At 41.7% G+C, this 17,761-nt stretch overlaps 1 long non-coding RNA gene across 3 annotated transcripts in view; it reads left to right on the plus strand.

Moving 5' to 3' along the window:
- LOC143435502 (uncharacterized) overlaps positions 1 to 17,761 on the plus strand; it is a 102,915-nt gene that overhangs the window by 14,802 nt on the left and 70,352 nt on the right. For 2 of the 3 annotated variants that reach the window (XR_013105865.1, XR_013105866.1), the window contains exons 5-8: positions 1,161 to 1,203; positions 2,059 to 2,084; positions 3,437 to 3,512; positions 7,372 to 7,474. This is a non-coding gene — a long non-coding RNA (uncharacterized LOC143435502). The remainder of the gene's footprint in view (positions 1 to 1,160; positions 1,204 to 2,058; positions 2,085 to 3,436; positions 3,513 to 7,371; positions 7,475 to 17,761) is intronic. The other variant, XR_013105867.1, reaches the window with a different exon arrangement.

The raw sequence follows: 17,761 nt of genomic DNA on the forward strand, positions 1-17,761 counted from the left end.
CTGGTAATATGATACATGTTTTGGATATAAGAGGTTAGACACAATCTCTCTGTTATTTTGGAGTTTTCATTATAGTGAGGTAGAGGCTCAATAGAAAAGTAAACCAGTGTATAAAATACAGTTACAGACTCTGATAAAGGGCTACATTTGAGTAATTGAGGAAGGCTGTTACGTGACTACTGATCAGACCTAACTTCTTTGAATAAGTGGCATTTGAGATGTTGTTGGAAGAATAAGCCAGCCCTGCAAAGAGCTGGGGAAAGAATATTTTAGACAGAATGATAAAATAAAGAAGCCTTGTAGTCAGAAAGGGTTTGGCATGCTCTGTGGATGAAGGAAGACCGGGGAATCTCAAAGACTAAAGTGGTTGGGTTTTTTTCCAGGTGTAGTAGGAAGCCATTTACAAGTTTTAAGAGGGACAGTGATAAGAGTGTATCTATGAACTGTTTTTGGTATTGTTTAGTTATTTCAAGTCAGGGTCTCGCTATGTAGCCATGCCTAGACTAGAACTGTCTCTATAAACCAGACTGCTGTCAAACTTGTTGTAAACCTCCTGCCTCTGCCTCCCAAGTATTCGGTTATGTGCCTACGCCACTGTATCTGGCTACACTGTTTATAAAAAAGATAAAACTGTGCAGCTATAATTGTAGTACTATGAAGGCAGGAGTACTGTGAGTTCAAGGCCAGCCTGAATTACATAGAGAAGCCTCTGCCTCTGAGTGGTAGATAGACCAAGGCCCACAAAAGATGTCTGTGTTCCAACCTCCCCAAACACATAACTATGTTACCTTTTGGGACTTAAAGGACTTTTAGGGTCCTGTTAAGGATCATCAGATGGGACGATTCTGGATTGTTCTGTTGGCCATAATATAAGAGGAAGGCAGAAGGCCCAGGCAGAGGAAGTAATAGGATGATGGAAAATTAGAAGTGCTGTACTGCATCCTAGAAGATGGATGGGAGGGGTCATAAGTTGGGGAGGATACCAGCCCCTTGAGAATGGAAAAAAGCAACATTCTCTCCTGCAGCCCCTGGAAGGGATGCAGCCCTGCTGACATTTTGATGTTAGTACTGTGAAATCCATTTAGATGTCTGATCTTCTGGGTTGTAATACAATAGTCTTTGCTTTTTTAGGTCACTAACCTTGTGGCAATTTGTTACAGGAGCATAATGTGGAAAGTGAAATCAAAACCTTATGTGAGAAAGGTAAGGGGCAGGTTAGAAGTGGAAGAGAAGGGGTAGGAAAACAATAATGTAAGAAATATCCATTTTTATTAGTTTTAAATGTGTGCGTGTGCACGTGTGTAGCCCTTGAGCTGGAACTGGCCCAAAAGCCTCTTTTCTGAGGACTACCTCTCATGGTACAAGAAGGTGCCATGGAAGCTTCTAAAGGAGGGGAGCAACCAACAGTCATTCTTGGCTGTGATGCCTATGAATCACAGCAAAGGTCGGCATGGTGCAACAACCCTAAGGGTGCAGTAGTGGTACACATACCTTCCTAGTAACCAAAAGCTCTGTCATTCATTTTGAGAGGTGGTAACATTCAGAGGATCCATGGATGATGCCGAATTCCTTGTGCTGTCTTTACAATGTTTTTGATAAGTCTAGACATGTTTCAAAATGATAATTTGAAAATAAAACATGACCAATTTACTTCTTACACAAACAACCCTGGGTCATCTGTTTGGTTTGTGCAGTAGGGTTCGTTCTACAGAGTGAGTGGGGACACCAATCAGAAGGCTAAGGCACTATACCAGGAGATAAAGGGTGGTGGATTGCTTAAGAAAGATGATAGTGGAGATGGAGAGGAGTAGGGGATGTTCAGGAGGTGCTTTGACCTCTCATTGGGAAGGATCTTTTACAGGAGAGAAAGGAAGAAAAAGCCTTATTTGAAAAGATTATCCTCCGTACACTCTCTTTTGATAAAATGTAGGACCAAATAGGTCCCATATGCCTTACATGCCTGACTGGTATTTTCATTGTGGATTCATAATCCTCTATTAATGTAACTTGGACTGTTTATTTGGGTGTTTTTAATTTTCTCTATCTTTTCCTCCATAGTTATTACACATATAGGAGAAAACAAGGTAAGAATCTTTCTTTCATTTCCTGCTGTGTTTACCTCTGCCAAGGACCTTTCTCTAGATAATCCCTCTGTGTTCTTTTCACCAACATTGTGTTGCCACTCAAATTGTAACCTTTATAAAACCCTGCTGGTCTATTCCACATGATATGTCCTTTGCAATATCTAAGTCTTTCTGATGAATCTCTTTTTGTTAAAATTTTCCTTGTTTCAAGGCTCAGCCTAGAGAATCATTCTGCTTCAGATTTACTCAGTCTGAAGCCATTCCTTGACAACGGAGAGTTTTTTATTTCTATGTTCACACGTTCAATCATGCTCATTGTATTCCACTTGTTTATAAAACTGGATATATTTTAACTTCTTTGACAAGTCAAAGCTTTACATCAGTTATTTTTCCCCTTTATTATCCGATATCAAAGAAGCTTAGCAGTGATATAAGTCGATAGATCTTACCATGCACTTTTATTCACTCTTGACTTTACCGTGTTCACATGAGTACTTCTCCTGAGAAATATATTCATTCTTTGCTTTCTGTTGTATCTGTGAAGGCCCACCTCCCCCGTTCCCACCCCACTCCCCTGTGAAATGCGGTCTCTTACTGTGTCTTCTCCATTGTAACATCAAGTAACAACCTGTTCCTTCCTGGCCTGTTGTTTGGTTGGAGCTATCTCCACCAGAGGGCGCTCGAGGATTTGACTCCGTCCAACACTAGCTAGCTATTGGAGAGAGAACAGGCTTCATTCTTCCTCACAAGTTCCCAGCCAAAAAAAAAAAAAAAAAAAAAAAACTGGTCCCTGGAATACCCAAGGTACTCATGAAACCCTTTAACTAGAGACAAGATTAGTGGTTACCATTGAGTATACTCTGTTTCAGTGTGATTCTGCCTCTGTATCAAGATTTCTCCTTTCCAGAGCTACTTCATTTCATCTACAAATATATTTTAGCGCATACTTTATGTCATGTACTATAACAGATGCAGAAGCTTCCCCAGGCCATGGAGCAGTTAAGCAAGGCTAAAGAACAAAGCACATATTCTACTAGACACAGATAAACAGGACAAAGGCAACACTTTGTGAGAACTTGTAGGCCATTGCAACAACTTGAACTTTTTATGCAGCATGAGATGTTCCCTGAAGGGCGTATTACTATCTCAGCCCTTTTCTCTCTTTGTTTTTCAGCCATAAGCTGGGCAATTCCCCTATTGCACAGTCTCTGCTTGGATGCATGAGCTGAGGGCAAAGGGTCTATGTGATCATGAACTGAAACCTCTAAAATCAGGTGCTCAAGTAAATATGTTTTTCTTTTTTCTTTTGAACATTTTTATTTATTATTTTTCTGTGTATGGATATTTTACAGGTACATTTATGCACTAGATACATGCATTGCCTGTGGAGACCAGAAGAGGGCATCAGATCCCCTCGTGAGCTACCATGTAGGTATTAGGAATAGAACCTGGGTACTCTGCAACCCCCTGAATCTTTGCTTTCTTGAATAAAAATGATCTCAAGTATTTTGTCACTGCAAAATGGATTAACACAGGTGCTGCATTTGAATGATGTCTGCTGCATATTCCTTAACCTCCCCACGCCTTGATTTCCCACCTGTCTCCTCTCGAGTTTAGTACTAATAACACTGGCTGGAGGTTTGTAATAAATTTGTGTAATGATAATTAAGACATGTGAAACACGTAGAACCTTACCTAGACCACAGCAAATAAACTCCTGTAATGCCTCTCTCTTCTCTTCCATGAATGAAACCATATTTTTATCTTTTTATCACAAACACTTGGTACAGAGTACTTACTAAATGCTTAATGGACCGCATATAAATATAAATATAAATATAAATATAAACCAGGTTTTTCAGCCAAACCAGTTTTGTTGGCATGTGTGTGTCTCTGTGTGTGTATCACATGGGCCATACACACACACACACACACACACACACACATACACATACACACACACACACACATATATATATATATATATATATATATATATATATATATATATCAATAACAGAGAGAGAGGGGATTTTTATTGAGGCCACTAACTCATTCCTGTGTACCACTTGTTGTGGCGGTGATTGAGTGAAAGTTCTAGGGTCGTAATAAGGCTCACTGGGTAAGAACACTTGATGTGTGAGCATGGAAACTGAGTTCCAGTTCCCAGCATCCATGTGAAAGTTTTGCATAGCTACCCATGCCAGTATCCCCAGCATTGGAAGGCAGAGACAGCCAGATCCTTGGAGCTTGTTGACCAGGCAGACAGACTGAAATGGCAAGCTTCTGGTTCCCTGCTCTAGAGACCCTGTCTCAAAAAATGAGGCCTGAAGCCATAGCAGAAGACTATTTTACATCCTTCTCTAGCACCTGCATGCAGGCTCATGGGCATGTGTGTTCCCTACCTCCCACATACACATACCCCTCTCTCATACACACAGGTTCTAGAACCTGATAGCCTAGTCGGTACAACTGTTCTGCTTCTTACTAGGATGAGCTTGGGGATGTTATCTAATCTCTCAATGCCTTAACTTTGTCACTGGGAAAACAAGAAGAAGATATCGGAAGTTAAACATAGGGTTGCTGGGTACTCAATGGTAACCACTAATCTTGTCTCTAGTTAAAGGGTTTCATGAGTACCTTGGGTATTCCAGGGACCAGTTTTTTTTTGTTTTTGTTTTTGTTTTTTGTTTTTTTTTTGGCTGGGAACTTGTGAGGAAGAATGAAGCCTGTTCTCTCTCTCCCCTCAGAAAACCCATAAGCTAGTAATGAAGACAAGGGTGAGTATGTTTAGACAGAGCCTGGCAGAGGATAGGACTGAATTTGTGGGAATGACTGGCAGGAGGAAGAGGCAGGGAAATAAGGCTTTATAAGAAATGGAAAACTTGACCTTGGCATCTGCTCATGGGCAGTCCTGGGACACTGCTATGTAATACAAATCAAAATCCCAGTGGTACTTCATAAGAAATGAGTTTTGTACCAAGTCTCCCTTCACATCTCTTTAACAAGACCAGTTAACTAGAGCCTCCATTCTGTATTCTGTAAACCAGAGAACTCTCAGACTAACATTACACAGTTACACCCTCACAAGTGTAGTAAACATGGTTTTGAAGATTTTTCCCTAGGAAATTCTACTTTTCTTTTGTTGTTAAGCCAGATGACCCCCCAAAGGCAGTGGATTGCATTTCACACATCTCTGTCCTGTCCTCTCCTTCCCTCCAAATAACTTATTTTTTGAAAAGCCTCACATTTACATACTTCCTATTCAGTAGATATAAAAAGTGATGTGGGTTTTTTGGGTTTGTTTGGTTGGTTTATTTTTGTTGTTGTGATGTTTTGTTTTCCAATATCCAGGCCTGGGGATTGTAGTTTAGTGATAACATGCTTCCATAGCATGTACAAGGTCCTGGATTCAAATTCTAGTAACACACAACAACAACAACAACAACAAAACCTGGGCCCTTTTTCTAGCTCACACACTTAGTAGGGGTTTCCCAGAGGTGGGAGGACTCACTCTGTGTTTAAATTATTGAGATCAAGGACAGGGTGTGGGTAAAGGGAAATCCTTTATTCGTCTGTCTCTCAGAAAACCAATGAAGACATTGAAGCTTGTCTGGTTCCCCCAAGTAGTTAAAAAGAACAATAGAATCAAGAGTTCCTGGTGTTCTCTGGAGCTGATTTTGGCAGATGATAAGCAGCTTGTAAAAGGGCTTATTATTTGAGTAGAGCTTTGGCTGCCTGACTTTTAAGGTTGATTATTTATTTCTCATGTTGTATAACAGGAGCATTGGGCAATGCTCAGGAGAGGCCTTCTGGGTCAGCGATGTAAGGGCTTCCGACCGTCTCCTCCCAGCAGAATTGGCTTCCAGCTACAGAGTAAGGGAACCAGGCTGTGTGTCTTGTCTAGCCTGTGTCCACCAGACAGGCTTTCTCACTGGTTTCCTTAGATGTTGAAAACATCAACATTCCCCTCTAGTCCCAAGAAAAACAGTTCTCTGTGTGTTTAAGTTCTCAGACCTTCATTGGTAGCATGACCTGCTTTGGGAAGATTTTTTTTTTAAATACAGAGCATGGTCATTTGCAATAAGCAGCTGTTATGAGGCCTCTGCATCTCAGTGAGTAGAGACTTTCAAACTGGGTAGTAGGAAACACCAGCCACAAGTTTTCTGTCTGCAAAGGGTGCAAGGTAGAAGTTGTCACTGGCCTTTGTGTTCGGAGCAGCAAAGCATTGAACTTCCTTGCTGAGGCTGGATTCCCTAGCTTTCAGAGAGATCCAGAGCTAACTTTAAGACATTTCAGTGGAAGGAAGTGCTTTTTTTTCTCCCTATGCTAAACTTTAAAAATGGGTTGGGCCTGATCCCATAAGCAATTGAAATAGTTTCAATAGTGGGAAATCCTAGTTACATCTCTCTGTCTCTCTCTGTCTGTCTCTCTGTCTGTCTCTCTCTCTCTCTCTCTCTCTCTCTCTCTCTCTCTCTCTGTGTGTGTGTGTGTGTGTGTGTGTGTCTGTCTGTCTATCTGTCTCTTTCCCTGCCCCTCTCTCCATTTCCTCTGTCTCTCTCTTTTTTCATTTGTCTATTTTTTTAAAAATAGGAACCAGAATTTTGGAGGCAGTTCTGTATATAGATGCTGAAAATCATCATTTGTATCAGGGCTGTTCAGCGACATGGGAAAGAGCAGTAGGAGGTGATGAGGCCCAGGGGAGATTTTTGTGAGCTACTCAATGAATTTAGGATGTCTGATATTAGGAAGTTGTGTATCTTCCGAGAGAGGTTGCCTTGACCTTGGAGTTACTATTTCAGGAAGACTCTCTCTCTCTCTCTCAGAGACAGTGTTTTATTGAAGAATGTCATGAAGATGTTAAAGACAATCGTCCAGGTAGAATTTACTTCTCTAAAAGCAACTGTACCGTAACACTGAAATCTTTCACATTCTAGATTGATGACTATTTGGGCTCCTATATTAGCCAAGAGAAGCTAGACTCTGATACAGAGATGAACAACACAGGCTTATGTGTTCTATACATAAATTTTGGTGCAAACCAGTTGGCTCTCTCTATCACACAAAGAAAAAGACAGCTGAAAGTTCACATGCTTAGTTGCCTACAAGTGACACATACAGCTTCTGCATACATTTCATTGACAAGCATAAGTTCCTTTACTTCAATGTAACTGTAAGGGGGTACGAGGTACAGGTATGAGGTATACCTGTTAGATTTGCTGGCTATTGGTGCTTTGCTGCATTCTCTGGGTACCAACTCATCATTCATTTCACACCTCATTTACAGGGAATGAATGAATGATGCTGACTTTCCTCAAGACAGAGACTGGACTGTGAGCATGAAGCCACCTCTCTGTCCCACAGACAGTGCTTGCCTCACTTAAGGAGAGGTATGACTGGCCCATTTGTCACAGTCCGTTTCTTTTTTCCCCTCCATTAGCTACCATCTCTCTCTCTCTCTCTCTCTCTCTCTCTCTCTCTCTCTCTCTCTCTCTCTCACACACACACACACACACACACACACACACACACACACACATTCTCCTGACTGCTTTTCCCCAAGAATCACACCAACAACATAAAAATTGCCCCAGGCCAAACACTTTTGTCATTTCAGTGCTGAGTCCCAGGTCTGGCTGGAGCAGTGAAAGCCCTTGATAAGAAGGTGCTTTTTTTTTTTTTTTTTTTTTTTTTTTTTTTTTTTTTTTTTTTTTTTTATGAGAAGTCACTTTCACAAGGCATAGGCCATGCCTTGTATCTGTAGGGCTCCAAAGCCTTAGGCTTCTTTCACCTCAAATTAGTTCATCTCTCTGATGAAGTTAGATGAGCAGGATTCCTTATTGTCCTTAAGTATCACAGAGACAGGCAAAGTTAATTAGTTCTCCTTGATGAAGAGTATCCAATGGAGAGTTCCCCCAGTTTCTCACTAGAAGGCTTTCTTAGAAGGAATGTAAGAGGAAAAATGATTTGCTTTTCTTCACCTGACTATAGAATTTAGCTGAACTATAAGCTCTGGAGAATATTAGTAGAATGTATACACACACACACACACACACACACACACACGCACACACTCTCACTCACTCACTCACTCAGATAATCCTGTGGTACTTGTTAACTTTGGTTGCCTATACTTGCAACAGTTTTTCTCTTTATTTTGACTCTCAGAGATAAGTAAACTAAAAAATATTTCCCCCAATATCTTGAGTGCCTGCCATAGAAATGGGATAGCTGGTGCAAACCTAGATCAAACAGCAAAGAACTAATCTGCCAGAATTTCAGCTCATCTTACGTTTCTGGCACGTATATTTTTCTAAAGGGCAGTCTCTTAAACCAGATTCACATATGTTATTTGCTCTGTGGATAATAGGTTGGCTGGTTAGCTAGGTGGCTTAGGGCAAGGGGAGTGGGGGAGAGGGAGGGACAGAAGTGTAAGGAGGTGGAGATAAGAGCTGGGTCTGAAATAAGCCCCACTAATTGGTTTACATTTCCCTTCTTTTGAGCCTCCATACTATGTTCTCTGCAGTGCTTGTTATTGCAAGTCTATATGAAACAAATGCAATTAATCTGTTCTTGCATATAAATCATATCCTCTTAGAGAATCAATGTTAATCTTTGTGTGTGTGTGTGTTTATGTTTATGTTGCACACATGTGAAACCATGCATGAGAGGCTATGGTATGAGTTTTTTGGAGCCGTTTACCTTGTTTTCAAAATAGGATCTCTCATTGGCTCGCTATTAGGTGAACTGGAGGATGATGACAGATGACCTGTCTCTGCCTCCTCAATGATAGGGTTATAAATGTACACCACCATATCTGCTCCTTCCCCTTTTTTATGAAGGCTCTGGGATTTGAACTTGGGTCCTCATATTTGTATGGCAAGCCCTTTACTAACTGAGCTTTTTCCCCAACCCCTGGTTACAAGAATTTTTAGGATTAGGTCTCTTCCCACCCTGAGGACTTTAAGAATGACCTCTTAACAGCTGAAATATAGTTGCTGAGAATTCACCTAATTTACCTAGGTTCTGATCAGTGGTTTGATTGTTTGTTTGGTGTGTGTGTGTGTTTGAGTGTGTGCATGCATGTGATTTGGTTACCCTCAGGGTCTGCCTAAACTGAAACTGCCTTTCTAATACCTTCAGTATGTATAGTTCCCCTGAGAGCAACCTAGAGCAGTTTCTCTGTGGGAGACTGCCCCAGCATTGTCAGCACTTAAGCATTTTCTCAAAGAAGAATCTGGCCTGGCCTCAGGTTTATTCTTAATTGTTCTTTCCAGTTTTCTGTCACTCAGAGGTCTGAGCCAGGGAGTTAGATGGAAAAGAGGCTGAAGGCACAGCCTGAAGTCAGGCAGATATTCAGTAGCAAAGGAAGCACTTAGCCCTCGGCCAGGCTTCTGGCACACTCTTGCTCTGAAAATTTGATCCCAACTTGGAAAGAAAAAAGACTTGCAATCTTCCCCCTGACATACACAAATATCACTGAAGCTGCAAACTTTCTTCTCCGGACCTTTTCCTAATGACTCATTTACAATAGCTCTACATAAATTTGCAATCTATTTTCCTAGCAGTACAGATTAGAAGCAACAGGAAGAGATACCAGGAGGGAAGAGACCCAGAACAACAAACATGGAATGTTTCTATTGAAATCCTGATAACATAGAGAGAAATAGAAAAATAGTAGAATATAAGAGAAAAGAGGGTGTTATTGTGGTTTCCTGGAGCTCTCTGGACAAAAGTTCAAAGGGGGGAAGAAATGTGAGATCCAACAGACATGGACACTTGAGAGGTAAAGGCAGGAAGGTTGTCAGTTTGAGAACAGCCTGGGTACATTGCAAGACCCTGACTCAAAAAACTAAAACAAACAAACAAGACAGAAAAGAAATACAGGAGGCAACCACATTTTGTATATTATCAAAACATTGCTAAAAGTTTTATTATGTTTTTTGCGTTTGCCTCCATTGTGACCCAGTCAGCGGTAGAGTGCTCACTTAGCATTCATGGAGACTTGGGTTTGACTGTTAACACACCCAAAAGAAGAGTGTTCAAAAGGCTCTCACTTAGCCCAAACCTAAGCTTTTCTAAGTCTGCTGTAGCTCACCTATGCTTGAATTTTTAATGTTTACTGTAATGAGAATATGGTGCTTTTTATAAGAACATGAAGCCTGGAGTTGGTGAGAGTGATTCTGTTATTGCATCAGACATGATCTGCATACAAGATTCGTTCACTCCCTGATCTGCCACCCATAGGGGAACTGCATTTTGAATTCTGTCATTGGACCCCCATCAGTTACCCATAAGCTTTTCCTTTCTTTTTAATTTTTTTTTCTGCCATTGGCCCAGGTGCTGCCTTTGTGGAAACCTGAGCTATGGAGCTGGGCAGTTCAGGCATGGAGGCCCCTAACAGGAAGTGACTTCAGTCCTCACTCATGTCCCTGCTGGATTATAGGACTGTCACAGTGTTTACTGTGCTATGAATCAGTTTAGCCCATTTGTCAGTTCCTCTGAGAGACCTAGGCAAAGCACACAGACTGCTGCCTAGATTCGACTCTTGCATCCTGTTCTGTTCACATGGCTGTGGACTTTGTTACCAGCTTCTGTGAACTGGCTGGCCCTGGGTGCGAGACAAATGCTACTTCAGCCAGAACTTTCTGCTGCTGCCACATGCATTTGCAATTACCTTATTTCACTTGCTTGCCGATTAAGAGTCTGGCCACGTTACCACTGCCAGCAAGGTCTGCTTTCTTCACTGTGCTCACTGGCCTCCTACCTCTACCTCGTGACAAAGAGTATGACTGACTTGGCTCAAAGCAAAGAATCGTTGAGGCTGCAGAACCCATAAAGCAGCCAGAAACATGTCTCACTCAGCCCGTGCCTTTATAATTCCTTTGCTCAGCCTTCTGCTATGCTTCCCTTTTCTAGCCCGTTCATCACTGAAAGATGGTTTCTCAGGAAAGTCACTGTATGTAATAGTGTTTAAGGATGCTTCTTAGAGATTTGGAACTAACTATGTACACTATTAGAATACTGCAGAGAACTCGACTGGTAATCAAGAAACCCGAGTTCTGACCCTGGATCAACTAAGCAGTGGCTGTGTGATATTGGACAATTTCTTTTCCATCTGCCAGTGGGGTGGGGGTGGGGTGATGCTTGCACTCTGAGATCTAAGCATTAAACCTTCTATTTCTGCTCATCTGTCTTCTAGAATTCTCTCCCCCCCCCAACCACCCCCTCCCTGTGTCTCTTTTCACCCGAACCTCCTTCTTCCAGAAATAGTTACTTATCTATTTTATTTGTAAGCTGCTTCAGGAATATGGTAAGATTTGGAATCATGAGATATATGAGTTTTTATTTTGGAGTTGACATATGGAATTCAGGTTTAATAAAGTTACTGTAGTCCCATCTGGAATTTTAAACACCAAGTCACAGGGAGAATGTCCAAGTTAACCACCGATAGTGCAGTGAGGTTGGTGACCAGACGTTTCCACTTACTCTTTTCTGAGTGTTCTGGGTGGGAGTAGGAAGTATGCTGACCCTCAAGGAGCACTGTCTGGGAAAAGCAGGGGGGGGGGGGAAGGAGAAGAGGATGAAGCAGTGAACTTAGACAAAGGTACCTCTTAGTGGTGAACTTCAGTTAAATGTCCACTGCTTGGCCAAAGGAGACAACCATTGTGATCCTGATTCTGCATTCTGCCTATGTTGACTTGTTTGCTCTAGTTGGCAAGCCTTCTTTCTCCTCTAATTCAGAAGCCTCCCACTCTTGCTAGCTCCACCTCTTCTGTCAAGCATAATGCAAGCAGGCAAGTCACCACCACCTCCTCCTTCTCCCTCCCTTTCTCCCTCCTCCCTCCTCCTCCTCCTTTTTGGAGGATCACTCAGTTACCTAGCTCTCTTTTGGGAATACAAAATGAATACTTATTCAGTGTCTGTCTTCTGGCTGGATGACCTCTGCTACTCCATTATGCTCTTTTCTTTAGCTACAAGAAAGGTTCTTGGGAGAGAGCAACTGTTCTCTGGGCCCTGCAATCACAACAAGTCAAGTGATTCACTAATATTCTTAATACTTAAAACAGAATTTGCTCACACTAGGGTCTATAACAGCACAGGATTCAAAACAAAGGCAGCAGGAACATATATGTGCTAGATATGGACAAGTCTTGTCCAGGGCAACACAGGAACAACAAAAATGAATTACTAGAACACTTTTTCCAGAAAGGATTGCCTGTATGTCAGTTTCTAAGCCCTTTCCAGAATGAACCTCAGGGTCCCAGTCTGAAAAGCAGGTACTTATGAATCTTGCTAAACAACCCTAGGAAGTCCCGATAAGCTAGTATGCCATACTTTGTTGCTCTATATCAACCATCAAGACAGCACCAATTAATGGCATGAAGGTTACTCAGTGGGCTGGATTCCCACGGGTTAAACTTGGAGCACTGATCATTCTGTAGCTCTAGTTCATGAAGGACTGATCAACCAGGCTTTGTGTATTAACCCTCTCGACAAAACTCTCAAAACACTTGAACACATCTCAGAGTCCTTAGCATGGGATAACACAAGACTTTGGCCAGTGCTCCAATGCTCCAGGCTCCTTTATCTCAGAGTGCTCTCCATGTCCAATCTTGAAAAGCATTTTGATGTCTTGGCATGTTCCCATCTAAACTTGTACCACCATCCTCCACCTTTACCTTGCTCTTCTCTGTCTCAACCATGGCTAGCAGCATTCATTCTGTTGCTCAAGCTGAGATCTATCGGTTGCCCTTTCATCCTTTGTATTTGTCTTTTCCTTACCTCTTACAGATAGATAACAGGAAGAATGCCTGTTGATTCTGATCCAGAGACGTGCATCAAATGCGGTCATCTCACATTCTCCCTGCTGCCACCACCTTTCATGTGCTCTACCCAAGTTCTAAATGCTCTGCTTGTCTTCCCCACTGGTCATCTGGAAGGCTCCTTCACAATGTGTATGAGACTATGCCACTCCTGGATGTTCCTTGCCTTCAGTGGCTTCTGAGCATACTTGCAATGAAATGGAAACGTTTTCCTCTCCTGGTTATTCATGCTGCACCCCCAGGCCTAGGGAATGGGTTTCTTTCCTTCTTCCAGAGATATTCATCCAGGAACTCCTAAAGTACTTAAATTCCCCTCCCCTCCTCTTAAGTTTGTTTCCTCTCCTGACTCCTCATAGTGGCTGGTTTTTGACCCCTCTGTTTAAGCATCTCACTGCCCTTGTTTTCACCTGAAGCCATGGTTATTTACTTACACATTTTGTCACTATTTGACTAGCTCATAAGAGACCGTTGTCTGTCTTGTTCACGGTGATATCTGGAGTTCCTAGCACTATGCCATGTTTAGAGTAGCCATTACTTGCTAATGAATTCCAGCAGAGAATTAAAATTTCATTTGATTACTTAAAATTAGTGGGGTGGTCTCTGGCCCCCAAAGGTTTATTTACACTCTCTGCTAAAGAAGTTGAAAAAACGCCAGAAAACATTTTTTTTTTTAACTTTTCAGCATCTAACCCAGGGCATGTCAACAGCAGGAGCAACCAGGAAACAGAAGGGTCACCTACAGCAGGAAGAATCTAGATAGCCGACTTTAATTCTAGTAGTGCTTGCCAGGTGTGATGTGAGGGAGGCTGTCAAGAGGGAGAGCCTAGCCAGGCGGTGGTGGTGGTGCACGCCTTTAAGCCCAGCATTTGGGAGGCAGAGGCAGGTGGATTTCTGAGTTCGAGGCCAGCCTGGTCTTCAGAGTGAGTTCCAGGACAGCCAGGACTACTTAGAGAAACCCTGTCTCAAAAAAACAAAAAAAAAAAACAAAAAAAAAAAAACAAAAACAAAAAAAAAAAAAAAAGAGGGGGAGCCTAGCAATTTGGAAATTCCATTTGGAAGGCAGGAATTGTGGACAGCTGATGTCTTCTCCAGAGAAATGACAGAGCCCAGGTATTTACCCACAAAATGTTCGTGTCCCTTGTGCCCTCTTTGGAGCCTGCAGGTCTAGAGTGTTTTTCTTTTTTCTTATTTTTCTTTTCTAGATGTCAAGTTCACTCAACTTGGAGTTGTCTTAGAACAGGGAACTTCAGTTGAGAAATGTTCTCCATCAGATTTCCCTATGGGCAAATCTGTAGAAGCATTTTCTTAATTAGTAATTGATGTGGGAGCAGCCAGCCCATGATAGGTGGGGCCAGCCGTGGGAAGGTGGTCTTGGGGTATATAAGAAAGCAGACTAAGCAAACCAGCAAGCAGCATTTTTCCATGGTCTCTACTCCCAGTTTCCATGGTCTCTACTCCAGGTTTCTGGCTTGATCTCCTGCCCTGACTTCCATGGATGATGGACTATGTACTATAAGCTGAAACAAACCATTACCTCCTCCAAGTTATTTTTTTAAATAACTTAAAATAACTTTAAAATAAAGTGTTTATCCCAGCAATAGAAAACAAACCAAAACAGTGCTTTGTGGATTGTGGGGCATGTAATACTGTTCCTTGATCATTTTTTCTACTTAAATTCTACTTAGGTTCTACTTAGATTTTATGGTTTGAAACAAAAAACTGACCTACCCAACAGGCAGCAAGTAAAACAGGTGAAATTTATAATTTAGACGAGTACATTTGTTTGACTCCAGAGATGACATTTAATTTTTTTTTTTTTTTTTTTTTTTTTTTGGTTTTTCGAGACAGGGTTTCTCTGTGGACATTTAAATTTGAACAGCAAGTGTTATCATCCCAAGACTAGAGGCATTGTTTTACCATTATCTTTGGGGGGTTAATTTGTTGCTATGTTCTTGAAGCAGAATCCTCTGTGTGCCTTAGCTGGCCTTGGTCTTGTTGTGTAGCCCAGCCTGGCCTTGAACTTGCAAGTCCTCTTCAGCCTCCCAAGTGCTGGGATTTTGGCAAGTGCCACCATGGCTGGCTGGAGGCATTCTTTAAAAATGGAAATATAACAAGTCAAAGAAACATGCTAAATTATAGGTAGAGTAATTAATTTCCTCTCATATATGGGAAACATCATGTGAATCTATGGTTTGTTGGTCTAATAAAGCTCCATATTTAAAAATGAGCACTTGATGGCATTTCCCTCTCTGGTTTTATGCTATTGCAGTGTAGTTTTGTTTTGGTTTTTAACACAGGCATATTAGATACTAAGAGAAAGGCACTTCAACCATCATGGAAAATTGAAATTATAGTGATTCAGATTAGAAAGCATAATAAAATCATAAAAACAAAGGTGGCAGACACCAAGAAAGTTAGCATGGTGGGTGACTTTAGGGTTTGGATGGAGCATATACCAGGTTTCTGGGGGTAATTTACCAAGTTATTATTATTTTCTCAGTTTTCTGAATCACCGTGCAAAGAAAGTAAGGCGTTTCATCATAGTGTTTTCACCCATTGTTCTGTCTCTGTCTCTCTGTGTCCTGTCTCTGTCTGTCAGCCTGTCTGTCTCTCTCTCTCTCTCTCTCTCTCTCTCTCTCTCTCTCTCTCTCTCTGTGTGTGTGTGTTTCTATTCCTGTTGTTTCTTTTGAAACAAGGTCTCCCACTAGGATCTGGGGCTTGCTGATTAGGCTGGGTGTGCTGCCAGACTGTCTGTCTCTCCAGTGCTAGGATTAGAAATGCATGGTTGTTGTTGTTGTTCTAGGATTAGAAGTGGTTGTTGTTGTTGTTGTAGGATTAGAAGTGCATGGTTGTGGTTGTTGTTGCTGTTGGTGTGTGTGTGTGTGTGTGTGTTTTGGAGATTGAGCTCAGGTGTTTTCACAGCAAGCTCTCCTGAGATCTGTTCATAGCCATATGTACAAACTTTTTAGAAAGCCACTTTAGTTTTATTTACATATTTTATGTTCTAAAGTTTGAACCCTGGGCCTTCTGCATGCTAGATAAAAAGTATACCACTGAGCTATGTCCTTAGCCTCTGAAAAATTATTTTTTCATACATAAAATTAGCCTAAAATGTTCATATTATCTCTATATTATTTTTATCCAGCAAAGTTAACTATAGGACAGTTGTGTTATGGAATTAATCAGTGGCATATTCTCTCTCTCTCTCTCTCTCTCTCTATATATATATATATATATATATATATATTCATTCATTCTAAGCCAGTGTAATAGTAGAATGCAACATGTTATGCAGCCATCAATATATCAATACGGATATTTTGATTATATGCACATAGAATAATGACATTGAAGTTGAGGGCCAAATGCTTTTGTTACTTACTATCTTCTAGTTACTCTTAAACCTCTTTCTACAAATTTTAATCTCTCTCTCTGTCTCCATCTGTTTCCCTCTGTCTCCGTGTGTGTGTGTGTCTGTGTGTGCAGTATGTACACGTGTATGTACAGGCACCTCAGCAAAATGTAGAACCCAGAAAGGGATGCCTGTCCCACACTGCCTGCCACATAGCCATGTGTTGTGTATCTGCTCTGTCCCCTCCACCTTATTCCCTTGAGACACTAAACCTGGCGCTGTTTCCTTGGAGTCATCCATGACCTCTGGCTCTTAACATTCTTTCCATGTTCTTTTCCTCAACAATCCCAGAGCTTTTGGGGGAGGGATGCAGTTTATACATTCTATTTAGGGCTGGGCATTCTGCAGTCTCTTATTCTTGGCACCGTGGCCAGTTGCGAGTCTCAGAAAGGCTGAGTTAACCACTGTCAAGCTGAGAATAAGCCATAGTGCCTGGCCTGAACTCTGAATTTATAAAATGCTGTCAACTGGAACATCTTTAAGTGGTGGGATTATAGTGACTTTTAATTTATTGTCTACTTTATATTTTTCTTTATGTTCTTGATTTACAATAATTTATAATCAGAAAATAAAACCAGTGGCTCCTCTCAGATATTTCTGCCACACAAAGATATGCTGACTTGTGGGAGAAGTGTTCAGGGTCAAAGGTCTCGAAGCAAGAAAAATGAAATAGTTTCTTCGGGCTTGGTCTCACCTACACAGTTGGTGGTTCAGTTTTTGTTCTAACAGCACTGGCTCCTAACTGCATACTTGAAAAGTGCCTGCCTTGTCTTCTACCTTCACATCTCAGAAACTCAAAGCTCTCAGAGGCAGGGAATGGTATGTGGACTAGTGACAAAGGGCAAGAATCAGCTACTCTTTGAAGTTCCTACTAAAATTGCCGGCATCCATTTCTCAATCCCACATGCCTGCCACATGATACACATGCTATGTGTATCAGGAGGTCTGACGTATGGTCTGGTCATGAGCTCTCTCTGCCCCCTCTAGGGGGTCTGCCAGTACACTAAGGGTCAGGTAGCCTCCCTTTTGCTTGGGCAGGGCAGCTACCCTGACTAATTTAGGAGTGCTCCTGACACCGCCCCCCCACCCCGACACACAGTGGATCTTCATGTTTTTGGAATGGTCTGTAAATGTTAGCTACCCCAACCTCTACCATATTACAGTCAGTCTTTCCCCAAACTTGGACTTTCTGAGGAAAAATGACACAAGGAAATGGAGCAGAGTCTATGCCAATCATCCGTAGGCTTGGAAAAATGTATTCAATATTTTTGTTGCCTTTCTAAGAGTAAATTAGTATATGGAGTAAAGAGACTGAGGGAGTTTACTCGAAGGTGAACTCAGAGACCCAGGAAACAACCTAGCTCCCTGCTTTCTAGCCCCAACTCCCTGTGTTGTCTGTATTCATCCAAGCTGCCCCGAGCCTTGTCCACTTCATCTGA

Source organism: Arvicanthis niloticus, chromosome X (assembly GCF_011762505.2).
Source record: "Arvicanthis niloticus isolate mArvNil1 chromosome X, mArvNil1.pat.X, whole genome shotgun sequence".
Classification (NCBI taxonomy): domain Eukaryota; kingdom Metazoa; phylum Chordata; class Mammalia; order Rodentia; family Muridae; genus Arvicanthis; species Arvicanthis niloticus.